The sequence below is a fragment of the Cebus imitator genome, unplaced genomic scaffold (assembly GCF_001604975.1).
Source record: "Cebus imitator isolate Cc_AM_T3 unplaced genomic scaffold, Cebus_imitator-1.0 Scaffold388, whole genome shotgun sequence".
In the NCBI taxonomy this organism is placed as follows: Eukaryota; Metazoa; Chordata; class Mammalia; order Primates; family Cebidae; genus Cebus; species Cebus imitator.
The window spans coordinates 424867-439576 of NW_016107703.1; the positions used below are offsets into that span (position 1 = coordinate 424867).

The following is a 14710-nucleotide window of genomic DNA, read 5'->3' on the forward strand; positions in this document are numbered from 1 at the left end:
GGCTGTCACCACTATCTGTGAACTGGCCAGTCCCAGAGTGCCATGCATGGGGTCCCCTGAGGGGCCAGCTTCTTGGCTCAGTGTTGGATCTGTAGGGTCTGTCCTTGAGAGCTGTGCTTTTTCATGGTTGCATAGTACTCCACCACCTGGTTGCTCATCCACTCTCCCATGGGCGGGTGTTTGGGCATTGGCGTCCCGTGGCCTGACGTTTCCCTGCCAGGTGGCGCTGCATGGAACCCATGGACCCTCCCCACAATCTGTGCCCAGCCCTCCTCCTGCAATCTGAAGCTTCCTGCTCTGGGGTGAACATGGCAGCACTCTCAGATGCAGGCATTTTACCCCATGCATCTTCCCCTTCTCCACTTTTTTACCCCCCTTCCCCCCTTTTTTTTTTGAGACAGAGTTTCCCTCTTATCGCCCAGGCTGGAGTGCAGTGGTGTGATCTTGGCTCATTGCAACCTCCACCTCCCGGATTCAAGCAACAATCCTGTCTCAGCCTCCTGGAGTAGCTGGGATCACAGGCATGTGCCACCACGCCTGGCTAATTTTTTGTATTTTTAGTAAAGACAGGGTTTCACCACGTTGGTCAGGCTGGTCTTGAACTCCCAACCTCAGGTGATCCGCCCACCTCAGCCTCCCAAAGTGCTGGGATTACAGGTGTGAGCCACCGTGCCTGGCTGCTTTTTACCCTTAACTTAAAAAAAATCTTTTGTAGTCAGAAAAAAAATGTTTTGTTAGTAGCTGCAGGGCCTGGGGGTGCAGGGGAGGAAGGAAGGAAGGAGGAAAGAGGCTTCCACTTTGGAGGACCACAGCCTCTGGGAGCTTCTCAGCCTTTCTGTGTTTTTGCACCTTGTGGAACACACAGCGTGCCTCCCAGTGCCCACGGCCCCCACCAAATCCACGGCACAGATCCATGCCGGTCACTGGGGCTGTGGGAGCTGGAGCTGCTTTGGGGTCTTTCTCACCCCGATTACAGGTATGTGGGTGAGTACCTGGGGCCCCCCATCCTGGGGTAGTGGGTCCATGCTCAGCTTGGGATTGGCTTGGCAGGGGATTGGTGGCAAGTCACACTCAAATGAGCAGAAGCTGGAAATGTGGGCTGGGCGCCAGAGCTCATGCCTGTGATCCCAGCACATTGGGAGGCCGAGGCAGGAGGATTGCTTGAGCCCAGGAGTTTGAGACCAGCCTGGGAAACACAGTGAGACCCCATCTCTACAAAAAATACAAAACTTAGTTGGGCATGGTGGTACCTGCCTGTAGTCCCAGGTACTCAGAGGCTGAGGTGGGAGAATCGCTGGAGCCTGGGAGGTCAAGGCTGCAATGAACCATGATCGCACCACTGCACTCCAACCAGGGTGACAGAGCACGACTCTGTCTCAAGTAAATAAATAGCTGGATATTTGTAATCCCAGCACTTTGGGACATCAGGGTGGGAGGATTGCTTGAGCCCAGGAGTTTGAGATCAGCCTGGGCAGCATAGCAAGACCCTGTTTCTACAAAAATATTTTAAAATTCGCTGGGCCAATGGTGTACCTGTACTTCCAGTTACTCAGGAGGCCGAGGCGGGAGGATCTCTTGAGCCCAGGACGTTGAGGCTGCAGTGAGCTCTGATGGCATCACTGTACTCCAGCCTGGCTAACAGAGGGAGACCCTGTCTCAAAAAAAAAAAAAAAAGAAAAGAAAAGAAAGAAGCAGCAGCAGAAGCTGGAAATGGGAGGCAGAGCCCTGAGTTGGTGAAAACAGGAAGCACAGGAAAGCAGAGGAACAAAGATGGGTCTCATATGCAGAGGCGCCTCCGCCCACAGGCCCTCAGCCACCGCACCAGCCATCTCTCTCCCTTCTGTCCCCCGTTGCTGGCTCTTGCCTGTCTTCCTCCCTGGGTGCCTCTGGGGGTCTCTCCCTCTCCCCCTCCTACCGCACACATCCCATTATCAACCTTGTCTCTCCAAGTCGTGGCTTCTGAGAGGTGAGAAGCGGGCACCCCTGGGTTTACAGCCTTGGGGGGCTGGGAAGGGGTGGCGAGTGGGGGATGAATGTGTTTTAAGTACAATGCATACCAAAAATGTAATAAATATTTAATTTTATTTTATTAAATACCAACTTGGTGATGGCTGACACTTTATTAAAGTGTCAAAGCGAGTGTTCGTACACTCTAATTACTTATTCTAACAAGGCGGGGAGGCTGGGAGCAGCGGGCCATCTGGGTGTGCGGGAGGTGCGCATGCTTCTGTTAAGTAACACCTATTAAACTATTATTTGCACCTAGAGGCATCTCATTAATACCTCGACTAGTGCCATCACGCTGCCTCTGCGGGCTGACCCCAGGCTGGGAGGGAAGAGGCGGCCCCCGGATCTCACCCCCAGCACAGCCTCCTCCGACCAGGAAAACCTATAAAATTAATAACGACTCTCCCACCTAATTGAATTCCTGACAAATGGTGACTCCCGCTGCCGCAGGCTCACTGTATCCTGGGATTCGGGGGGCAGAGCCTGGAACCCCATACTCAGGACTGGTCCCAGACCCCATGAGCTGCCCCAGGCAGGCAGGTGTCTCTGGGACCCCAAATGCACCTCTGGCTCCTCCCAGCACATGCTGTTTGAAGACATTTCTTTTAAAAAATGTATTATTTTAAAAAATGTTTTAGAGACAGGATCATGCTGTATTGCCCAGGCTGAAATGCCTGATGTGATCATGGCTCACTGTAGCCTCAAACTCGCAGATTCAAGCAATCCTCCCATCTCAGCCTCTCGAGTAGCTGGGGCTGTAGATGTGCACCACAGCAACTAATTTTATTTTATTTTTTAATATACTTTTTATAGAGATGGAGTGTTTCTCGCTATGTTGCCTAGGCTGGTCTCAAATTCGGGGCTCAAGTGATCCTCCTGCCTCTGCCTCCCAAAGTGCTGGGATTACAGGCGTGAGCCACCGAGTCCAGCTGCGTTTGAAGACATTTCTACTTCCATCCTGGCCACTTCTCAAGAGGCACCTGTCCCCTCCACCCCTAAAGTCCTCCTGTCTCTGGGAGAGCCCAGGGCCACACTGGCTAGTGTCCTGGCTCAGCCCTGTCCCTCTGCGTCAGCCCAGTGAGGCGCCCCTCTGAGCCTCTTCTGTGAGTGGGGACAGTGGCCCTGAGAATGAACAGAGAACAGGCGCTGAGGACCCGCTGGGCAACCACACTGCCTCCTGCTGCATTCTGGGGCGTAGCTGCCCCCAGATTCCCAGAATCCTGGACTTAGGAGAGGAAGGTCCCCCACTAGCCAGCTCAGCCCCACCTCACACAGCCCTTTTTTCCCTCGGTCCCGTCCTGGCCCAGCCTCTTCTGGTGGCCACACTTGCTGGTGTCTGGGCACCCTGGCCTCACCCCATTCTCTCTCCTGCTGTCTATGTCCCCTGAGGGGCACGCCCTGACCCCTCCCTTACTCTCTGTTTCCACCTGGGCAGGGACCACCCAAACTCCATGTAGACAATGCTGCGGCCAGCATTCAGCATACCCAGAACCTACCTACCTATTATCTACCACCTATTGTCTTTCCGTTATCTATCCATCTACCATCTGTGTTAATCAACCTATCATCTGTCTAGCCACTGCCTGTCTACCAATCGTTTATCTTCTCTTTCTTTCATCTATCCATCCAGTCTTCTATCATCTATCAATCTACCATCTTTCTATCATCCGTCCACCCAGCCATCACCTACACCTATCATCTATCTACCTTCTTTCTGTCATCTACCCATCCATCTTGTCTATCATCTAATCATCTATCCATCCATTCAACTGTCATTGAATCTATCAGTGCTCTCACTTTCTATCATCTACCTATCAGTCATCTATAATCTATCATCTTTCTATCACCCATTCATATTCACCTATCATCTACCATCAGTCTGACTATCATCTTTCTATCATCTATCCATCCACCCATCATCTACCTATTAATCATCTATAACCTATCATCTTGTCATCTTGCTATCTACCATCTATGGATTATTTACTATCTATCATCTATCAATCTGCCAATCTATCAATATTTATACTTACACACTACCTACATCTATCCATCGTCTGTGATTATTCTGTATCTCTCATCCATGTCATGTATATCTTCTCTGTCATGTATATCTACCATCATTCACCCAGCATCTATCTGATTGTAAGAAAAACAAAAGAATTTATTCATTGAAAACCTTAGATGATTTCAGAAAGTATACAAGAAAACAAGGAAAGCCTGGGGTCACATGTGGTTGGACATCAGAACACACATGCTGTGACCAGGTGTGGGCGGATCCAGGGATGGGCTGCTGAATAATGACCTGAAGACGTCAACATCCTGGTCCCTGGAACATATGCCTCTATCACCTGACCTGGCAAAGGGGCTGCAGATGTGAGCAGAGGGTCTGGAGGTGGGGAGGGTCCTGGACTGCCCAGGGGGAACTGACGTCACTGCAAGGGTCCTTGTAAGAGCAGGAGGAAAGTCAGAAGCTCTCAGGCCTGGCGCTGCTGGCTTTGAAGGGGAGGATGGGGCCGGGAGCTGAGGCCTGCAGGCAGCCTCCCGGGCTGGCAAGGGTCAGGAAACAGGTCCTCCCTGCAGCCTCTAGAAAGAGCCAGCCTGCCCACTCGCTTTAGGCTCTGGGCTGCCGAGCTGAGAGAAACTAAAAATGTGCATTGTTTCAGGTCGCTAAGTTAGGGGTACTTTGTCACAGCACCTGTAGGGAACAAGCTCACGAGGCTTGGCCAGAAAAGGTGCTGTGGCCGGTCAGAGACACCTGCTATGGCCACGGAAGGGGTAGGCATTTGCATGTTTTACCTTCATCATTTATCTTTAGTGGCGTTAAGTGCATTCACAGTATTGTGCAGCCGTCACCACCATCATCTGCCAAATGTTCCATCTTCCCAACTGAAACTTCGTCCCCATGAAACACTCACTCCCCACCCCCTCCACAGCCCCTGGCACCCCCATTTTGTCTCTATGAATTTGACTGCTCTAGAGGCTTTTTTTTTTTTTTTTGAGACGGAGTCTCACTTTGTCACCCAGGCTGGAGTACAGTGGCATGATTTCAGCTCACTGCAACCTCTGCCTCCCAGATTCAAGCAATTCTCCTGTTTCAGCCTTGGGAATAGCTGGGACTACAGGTGCCCGCCACCACGCCCAGGGCTAATTTTTCTATTTGTAGTAGAGGTGGGGTTTCACCATGTTGGCCAGGCTGGTCTCGAACTCCTGACCTCAGGAGTTTGAGAAGGGATCTGTCTTGCTCTGTCACCCAAGCTGGAGTGCCATGGAGCAATCATGGCTCACTGCAGTGCCCAGCTCCTGAGCTCAGGTGATCCACCCACCTCAGCCTCCCAAAGTGCTGGGATTACAGGTGTGAACTACCACACCCTGTAATCCCAGCACTTTGGGAGGCTGAGGTGGGTGAGTTGAATTTTTTGAGAAGCCAGCAGGCTGTTTTCTTCAGTGGCTGCGCCCTTTTACACTCCCACCAATACATTCGGAGTTTTCTTCTGTGCACACACATATCCATTTTTTTCTTTCCACAAAATCAGGATCTTCTGCTAGTTCATGACGTGCACTTTTCCCTCAAAGGTAACGATGAGGCCTTTACTGTGCCATGAGGAGTTCTCCTGTAGCATCAAGTTGAGGGCCTGCTGGTTGGACAGCTGCCACTTACTTACCCAAGTCCCCCAGTGGGCTGCAAGGTGATTTCCAGCCTTTGGCTGTGGGAAATGACATTGCAGTGAACATCTCTGAAGCCACCACTTTGCTTTCCATATTTATCGTCTCAGCGTGGATACCTGCACTCATGCTCGCAGGCCGAGGGTGTGAGCACCTCCGAGCCTGCCAATGCACATCACCCAGGTGCCCCCCAGAAAGGCCTCGCCAGCTTGCCACAGCATGGCCATTTCCCCAACATGGGATTTATCCTTTCAAAACATTGCAAACTGACAGGCAACATTGGTTTGTAAGGAGGCGTGGGGGGGTGCCGGCCACCTGGAGAGGCTCCATCAGAGAGTGTCCTGTGAACTGCAGGCTGGCCAGGTGCAGGGGCTCATGCCTATTATCCCAGCACTTTTGGGAGACTAAAGCAGGAGGATTACTGGAGCTCAGGAGTTTGAGACCAGCCTGGACAACATAGTGAGACACCATCTCTGCAAATAATTTCAAAAAATAAAAAAAAAATTAACAGGGCATGGTGGTGTGCACCTGTGGTCCCATCTGCTCAGGAGGCAGAGGTGCAAGGGTCACCTGAGCTCAGGAGTTGGGGGCTGCAGTGAGCCGTGGTCACTCCACACTGCACTCCAGCTTGGGTGACAGAGCAAGATAGATCCCTTCTCAAAAAACAAAGCAAGACAAAAAAAAAAAAAAAAGTCAGGCTAAGAAGTCAGGCTGAGAACTTCCCAGAGTCCCCAGAGACTGGATGCTGGAAGCTCTGTCGGGGGCCAGTGTAGCTGACTGGCTTGGCTGTGCTGGACTCCCAAGGCTGGGCTGGAGCCTTGTCCCTCCCCAGTGACCCAGCCCTGAATGAGGCAGAAATATTGGTATCCATGCTCATATCCACATCAGGGCTGAGAGGGAGGGTTAGCCCAACGACCCTGCCTGGGTCACATGCTGGTCACTGCTGGCTGAAGTGGGATGAGTCATGGATAGGTTCCAACAAAGATCGAAAACCTGTGCAAATACCCCAGGGAAAAACTTGAAAATCTTCCCCCAAACACCTCTTCCTGCTGACTCCCCCGCTCCTGTCCCTCCATCTGCCCCTGCCCAGCCACATTTCCCTTCAGGATCTGGCCCCCATATCTCTCTTGGTTTCTCTTGTTTCTCTCCCTTTCCATCTGTGTCTCTCCCTGTGAGGAGGTGGGGCCAGGGAAGGGGACATGGCGCTTTGCCAGCCTCTCCTCTGTCATCTCACACCTTTCAAGCCCCCTCTTTGCAGGGAGGGGCTTGGTTGTGGGAGCCTTGGGGTTTTCCGTCTCTACTCCCAGACCACCCCGAGGACCTCTCTGCCCACACCGGGAGCGGCTTGCAGACGAAGCAGGTGCAATGGGGAGGGGTCCTGGAAGCCTGGCAGTGTCGGTGCCTGGCCTGGGGATCCCCAGTGGGTTCTCCATCCCAACCTCCGCCTCACCACTGCCCTGTCCAAAGGAAGGAAGGGCAACCCATGCCACACTGCACCATCCACACTGCCCCTCCACGTAAGCTGGTCCAGCCCTGCAAATCCAGCCTCGCCAGTCACACCACAGGACATGACTGCAATCCCTTGTCCCCCTTCCCCACCATCTCATATCCCACACAGCAGGGACCCTTTTTGGGGGTCAATCCATTATAGGCTGCCTGAGGTCACAGCGGTCTCAGCCACCCCCACTTTGCAGGGCACATAATCTAACGCTCCAGGCCTCAGTTTCCGCATTTGTAAAATGGGATTAAATGCTCACAAATGTTCAGGTTACTGGGCGCCCTGAGGGGGGACCCTCACGAGAGTGCTGGAGTTGTCCCAGGGCCATTAGCTGAGACTACCTGGGTGGGGTCAGAAGTGGGCAATGGGTCAGTGTGGGGGTGGAGGGGCCGATGTTGGGGGGGGGGGGGGTCTGCGGTGGGCGGGGCTTGCTGTGGGGGGGGTCCGCGATGTCTTGGGAATCCTGCAGTGGGCGGCATTTGAGATGGGCCAGCGTCCAAGATAGGCGGAGCTTGCGGTGGGCTGGGCCCGGGATGGGCAGGGTAGGCCCTGGTCCTAGGTGGTAGACCGTGGTAGGCCAAGGTCCTAGGTGGGCTGAGTCGGGCAGGATCTGCGGTAGGTGGGGTCCGCAGCTGGTCAGGTCAAGGATGGGCAAGGTCCGAGGTGGGCGGGCCTGTGGTGGGCGGGGCCTGGGATGGGTGGGGTCTGGACAGGCAAGGTCCGCAATGCTTGGGGTCTGGGATGGGCGGGGTCTGGGATGGGCCCAGGTCTGGGATGGGTGGGGTCTGGGATGGGTGGGGTCTGGATGGGCGAGGTCCGCAGTGGGTTGGGTCTGGGATGGGCCGGGGTCGCGGGTGGCAGGGGTCCGGGATGGGCCTGGGTCGGGATGGGTGAGATCTGGATGGGTGAGGTCTGCCGATGGGCGGGCTCAGGGATGATTGGGGTCCGGATGGGTGAGGTCCACAGTGCGTGAGGTCCGGGATGGGCCAGAGTCAGCGCTCCCACCGGCAGCCCGCAGGCGGCTTCCCTGGTCGCTCCGCACCGCGTGGCCGCCTCGATTTGCGTCCTACCCTGAGGCAGTGCTGCTGAGCCCATTTCCAATCCCCGCAAGGCGCCGCACACAGCGGACTGACACCTGCGGCGCCCCCGGGGGGCTGCGGGCCTGCGGCCGGGTGCGCACTGGAGGCTGCGCCCGGGGCCCTCGCCGTCCTTGGGAGGGCCTCCCCATCTGCCACCCTGGCCGGATTTCCCACCTTGCTGGGTTCAATCCCATCTGGCGCCCGACTCCTGCAGGCGAGCCTCGGCACTTAGGCAGGGGTGGGGAGAGCGCAGCCCGGGTTCAGCTAGTTGGTTGGGAGCTCAGCTGGTTGATTGGGAGCTCGGCTGGGTGTCCTAGGGCGCGCCTCGGCCCCCCCAGCCTCAGTTTCTTCATCTGTGAAACGGCAGCTGGGCGCCCCTGCCTGGGGGAGGACGGGGCCCCGAGGTGGGGCCTTGGCAGGTGCTGCCACCGGAGGCCGCTCAGGAATGGGGGCTGCTGCTAGGTTCGATCCCGTTACAGGATCTCAGAGCCAGGAGAACCCACAGACTAGAGGTGCTTTGCTGCAGAGATGCTGTGTGTCCTTAGGCATGTGACATCCCCTTTCTGGCCCCCAGAAAGGAGCAGGTGGGGAGAGATGCAGGTTGGGGGCCTTGGACTCGTGAGATTTCTGCTTTCCTGCCTGGGTTCTACAAATCTGCCTTCCTCCCCTGGGGGCAGAGCTGAGGCCCAGGGGAGGGGGAATGAAAACAAACACACTTCAATCCCTCCTGAGGTGGGAGGCCCCTCCCCAGCACTCTCTGAATTCCTCCAGAGCAGGCACCGGGCGGGGAAGTGGACTGGGCACTGCTAGAAGTATCTTCCCTCCGGGGCTGGGGATGGCCTCCACCGAGGCCTGGAGAGCCATCTTCCCGGAGTTGGCCACACACACAAACCCGTGGCCACTGGACAGATGGGGAAACTGAGGCTGGAAAGTCGGAGGGATGTGCTCAGCCACCTCCATGGACAAGGCAGTGCTTGTTGGTGGCCTTTGAGACCAGCTCCCCCGTGCTGCCACTACCCCCCGCTTGAGTGACCTCTGCATTAGAACACACCCCGCTTGACCCAACAACCATGATTTACAAGGATTTCAACAATGTTTGTGTCTTCTTGGAAAGCAATTTGGGGATGGGTGCTTTGATTGCGGAATCCAGCGTCTGGGAACCCCTCCTCCGAGAATGATCCGAAAACCATACAGGGCCTCCTGCTCAAAGATGTTCAGCGCAGTGTTTATAGCCGCGAAAAATTGCACCTAACAGCGGTGTCCAAGGAGGCCTTTGGGAGAGATATTTCTCAAGCTGGGAGCAGCACTGGGGAATTGCTCAAGAGAAGAGAAGGTGCGAAATGAAATCTGCATGGTGAAGAACCCACACACAAACACGACCCGGGCACGGAGCCGGCCGAGGGCAGAGCGGGGTGCCGCAGGGAAGGGGTGAAGCCTTCCTGCCTTGGCTACCCTATAAGCATGGACTCTGTTGCTCACAGGAGAAACCAACATCATTTAAATAGCAAATTATTTAAAACCCCATTTGTATACTGAAGTATTTATGAGCAAAATGACATGGTGTCTGGGATTTGTTTTAAAACTCACTCCAGATGTATTAGTGCATTTGTGCAATTAACAAGGAAGTTTAATAAAAACCCGTCGTGTGTGTTTGGGAGGGTCTGCACCAGGCATTGGCAGGGATGGGGACAGCATCTGCGGCGGGTGTGGCTGAGGCCCAAGCTGGCATCCTGGGTTTGTGTCCCAGCTCCCCACTGGTCAATCGGCTCAACTTTCTGGGCATCCATTTTGCTCCCACAGGGTGGGATCTGGGATGCAGGGATGGGCTGAAGGGGGTCCTTCAGCAGGGGCTTCTTGGAAAGGAGGGCTGGGATGCCGGGGCTCTGGGGACAGGATCTAGGCCTGAAGGGGTGGCATCGGGCTTCCTGGGCATTCATCAGGACTAGACTCCAGCACAGGACACAGTAGGGGGAGCACCCTGAGCTGCTAGATGGGGTCTTTGTCCTCTCTGTGTCCAGTCCTGAGGCTAGATAGGATGTGTATCTGGGCTTTAGACCCAGGCCCCGAAGGCAGCTGAGGAGGGCGGGGCCGGGTGCCCTGGGACTCCTTGCCTTCTGTGGGACTGCCTGGCCTTGTTTGTGCTTCTCGGGTCCTCGGGGATGCCTGGCTGATGGCGGCCCTGCATTTAGAGAAGACGAGGGCCTCCTCAGTGGAGACTGTGCATAGCTGGGGCTGCCCACACCCACGCCTGTTTCTGACCCCATGCCCTTCCCCAAGGCAGAACAGGGCACAAGAATTGTAGAGCCAGGCCTCTGGTATAGTCCAGCCCTGCGGCTAGCTGTGGCCGTGGGTGGTGATTATTTCACCTCCCTGCGCCTCTGTTCTTCTTCTGCAGAATGGGGTGGGAGGGGTTAATGAATGTGCATCCAGCTTGCCAAGGGCCTCCTGGCATCGAGCACCCCTCCCCAACATCCACCCACCTGGCTATGCCTCCCAGCCTGAGTCACTCAGCCGAGTGAGCTGAGCTAGGTGTTTCATCCCTGGCAGCCCAGCGCACCCCAACAGACACGGCTTGGACTGCCCTTTTTGCTTGTCTGTCTCCCCTAGACATGGGGCCCGAGGTTGGGACTGGGTCTTCCTTGCCTCAGTACCCCAGGACCTAGAATAGAGCCTGGCATATGGGGGGCATCCAGGGGATGCCCCATGGCAATCAGAACAGAAGTCCAACCCCCTACCTGTCCTCAGTCAGACTCTCCTGGGCCTCAGCTGGCTTCTCTTGGCCATCACTGTCACCTCCCCAGAGTGGCCTGCCCTGCCAGCCTGCCTTGCAGCAGCATTTCCCCTCCCCCATGCTCTTCCGACCATGTGAGCTTGGTCTCAGCCCATCAGAAGGTGGGGATGATCTTCACACACCTGGAATCTGGGCAGGCCATAACTACAGCAGAAGGAGCATGAAGTGACTTCCAAGGCTAGGTCATAAAAGACCATCCTGGTGGGACATCTGCTCACAGAACACTGCTGCCATGTTGTGAGGAAGCCCAAGCAGTGATGTGCAGGTGCCATGAGCAGGCATCCTCTGCATCCAGGCTGCACTCGACCTGCAGAGTTCATGAGTGCAGTAAGATGATTGCAGCTTTAGTCTGGGGTGGTTTGACAGGCAGCAACAGATACCTAGAATGTACCTTCCTGCTGGACGGTTTTCTCAGTATCTTTTCTACTTAAAATTGCCTAATTTATTTGTGGTTTACATCCCTTGTTGGCTGGCCCCAGTAGAACACACACCCAGGGGCACAAGTGTCTGCTTTGTTCTCTGCCATCCCTGCAGTGCCTAGAACGGTGCCTGGCACACAGGGGACTCAGGTTCTCTTCAGGTGAACAAACCTGCAGCCTGGCTGCAGAGCACGGGACATGCCTTCCTCTCACGCCTCTTCTGTGTCTTCTGGGGTCTTTGGTTCAAAGTCACAAAAACCAGCTTTGGCTAATCGGAGCCAAAAATGTTCTGGGAGGGGTGGTAGTAAATGAGCCCCGGGAAGCTGAAGACCCTGGTGTGTGGGGGTGGAACAGGGCCTCCAGTGAGTGCACAGCAGGAAGCCGGCAGGAGTTTGCCATTGGGACAGGCAGGTTGGGGCTGTGGCTGCGTTGTCACCCGTCACTGTGCTGCTCGGCATCCGAGGCCCCATCTTTCTCTACTCCTTTGCTGCGGCTCAAAGTAAAGGCAGGTGATCCCGTGTCCAGCTGGCCAGCTTGGGCTGGGTGCCTGGCCCTTGTCTAGAAGAGGCCTGGCCCCAGCTACCATGGGCACCCATGGGAGACCTCAGTCCTTGCAGAGAAGATGAGGAGCCCCCGGGAAGGGAGCAGAGGCTGGGCAGGCAGGGAGGCACTTGACTGTCCCATCCATTCTGTAGCCGAACAGAGCCCAGGCAAGGGCCGGCCTTCCAGGAGCCCAAGGTGTTGGTGGGGAGCGAGGGAGGTGAGGGCAGCTCCCAGAGGGGACACAGCACAGAGGGCCCTGCAGGATGCTGTCAGGATGGTGGGTACTCCTGGGGGAGCCCCTGGGCCCTCCTCCTTGGGTTTCCAGCCTCGGCATGCAATGCTGGCTCCTGCCCCCCCCACCGGCCTTGGCCTGGCCCATGCAGCCCAGCCTGGAAAGGGTTAAGTGCCGGCCTCCCCGCAGTGACAGGCTGGCCTGATCTCCTGAATCCTTTTTTAATTATTTTGTTGTGGCGAAGGCAGAAGCCTCCTGCCTGCTCTGCCGATTGGTGTGTGTGGCAGGGGCCCCTGTGGACACCTGCCCGGGAAGGCAATAAAGGCAGCCCCGAGTCCCAGACAGAGGTGGGTGACCGTGCCGGTGGGCAGTACTGGGCCCTCATAAAAGCCATGGATGTGGCTGGAGCTGGTGGGGATCACAGATGGCAAAGTGGGTAGGAGGAGGCCTTGGGGGGCAGCCCCGTTTTACAGACCCAGAAACTGAGGCCCAGGGGGAATGAGGCTCACCCACCACCCCTCTCTGCCAGTAAGCGCTGCGGTCCAGTATAATCTGGGGAGCTCAGCCTGGGCCTCAACGCAGGAGAGAAGATGCAGGAGTAACACCTGTCACTCCTGAGCCACTCCTGAGTCAGCCCTGCTCCTCTCCAGGATCCCTGAAAGGTAGAGAACAGACTCCTGGCAGCCCCAGCTGCCCCCCACTCCCTCCTGAGCACACCCGCCTTGGTTCCCACCATCTCCCCTCCCTCACTCCCGGATGCTCCCAGGTCAAAGGTGGCCTCCTCCATGCTCCTGCTGTGCCAGGAACAGTCGTCATCCCCAGGCGGTGGGCCCCTACCCAGGGGCTCTTACCTGCACACGAATGTGGGGGGCATTTGGTCCCAGCACACCCAGGAAGGCAGCGTTTGGCTCTGCGGGTTGAACGCTCCCTCCCCTGAGAGCACCTGGTGGACAGGGGTGTCTGGGCGCACACCTCTCCCGCAGGCCTGGCACAGGTGGCGTGGTGAGAAGCCTGGCACAGGGAGATGGAGATGGGGAGTGAGGAGTGTTCTTCAGGGGCAGTGTTTGGGTTTGGGAAGATGAGGATGAGAGTGTCGTGTGGATGGATGGTGGTGACGGCCACAGGAGGACGTGAACATGCTTGACGCTACTTAACTGGTGTCTAACACGAAGCTGGGTGGTGCTGGGTGGTGGGAATTCGTTGCGTTTAATTGTTTTAATTTTTTTTTAAATTTATTTATTTCTTTTTTTTTGAGTCTGATCTTATTTATTTGTTACTCAAAAAATCTTATTTCTGACTGGATTCAGACTTAGAAGTAGAAGCGCACAGAGAGGAAAATCTGCGTCTCTTCGCAATTTGTTCCTGGCGCTTCTCTTTAGCCTCCTTCATTCTCTGGACCAGAAGTTTAGCACATTCTGCAGCCTCTTCCTTATTTTTCTGAGTACATTGCTTCTTAAGAGCAATATGCCGCCGTTCGTGCTGCAGGACATGTGGAGTCACAAGGCACCAAACCTTGGGGGCTTTGGTCCTCGGTTTCTTACCTTCTCTGTTTAAGGGCTTTCTCACAACATGCTGGCAGACTTCATCTCCTTTAGAGAAAGTGAAAAGTTTGCGGATGCTGCTGGCCCTTTTGGGCATGGTGGTATCAGCCATTCCAGGAATATCCTTCTCTCCTTTTTTTATGATAACCAAGTTGAGAACACTCAGATTGGGATCCGCAATGCAACCACGAACTGATTTTCTCTTTCTCTCTCCAGTTCTCCCCGGTCTGTAACAGGAATGCCCCGTACTCAGTAGCAGGTAGACACGGCCATGGGTCAGGACACCCTGCTTCATGGGGAAACCCTGCTTGTCGTTCTCACCACATAACCCTTCCATTCTTCACCCAGAGCGTCAGCAGCAACTTCTGTGGCCATACGCTTCTCACAAAAAGTACCAAGTTTGCATTCATCGTCGACTTCAATGACTTTCTGGCAGCCAGTGGCTGGGAAGGAGATGTTCAGCTTCGTCTTGGAGCAGCTGAATGCCTCCGAGGTGTCACAGAAAATAACTGTCACTCTGTCACCCACACTGGAGTGCGGTGGCCTCATAGCTCACCCTTCCAGCCTCAGGTGATCCTGCCTCGGTCTCCCAAAGTGCTGGGATTGCAGGCATGAGCTACTATGCCCAACCAAGATGATGAACCTCGGGTACATTTTTCTTTCTTTCTTTTCTTTTTTGAGATGGAATTTTGCTCTTGTCTCCCAGGCTGCAGTGCAATAGCGCGATCGCAGCTCCTGCAACCTCCGCCTCCCAGGTTCCGGCAATTCTCCTGCCTCAGCCTCCTGAGTAACTGGGATCACAGGCATGCACCACCATGCCCGGCTAATTTTGTATTTTCAGTGGAGACAAGGTTTTACCATGTTGGCCAAGCTGGTCTTGAACTCCTGACTTCAGTTGATCCACCCGCCTTGGCCTCCCAAAGGGCTGGGATTT

At 55.3% G+C, this 14710-nt stretch overlaps 1 pseudogene; it reads right to left on the reverse strand.

The window, feature by feature from the left end:
• Positions 1–13487: 13487 nt before the first annotated feature.
• LOC108288976 lies at positions 13488–14487 on the reverse strand (annotated as a pseudogene).
• Between the last annotated feature and the right edge of the window lie 223 nt (positions 14488–14710).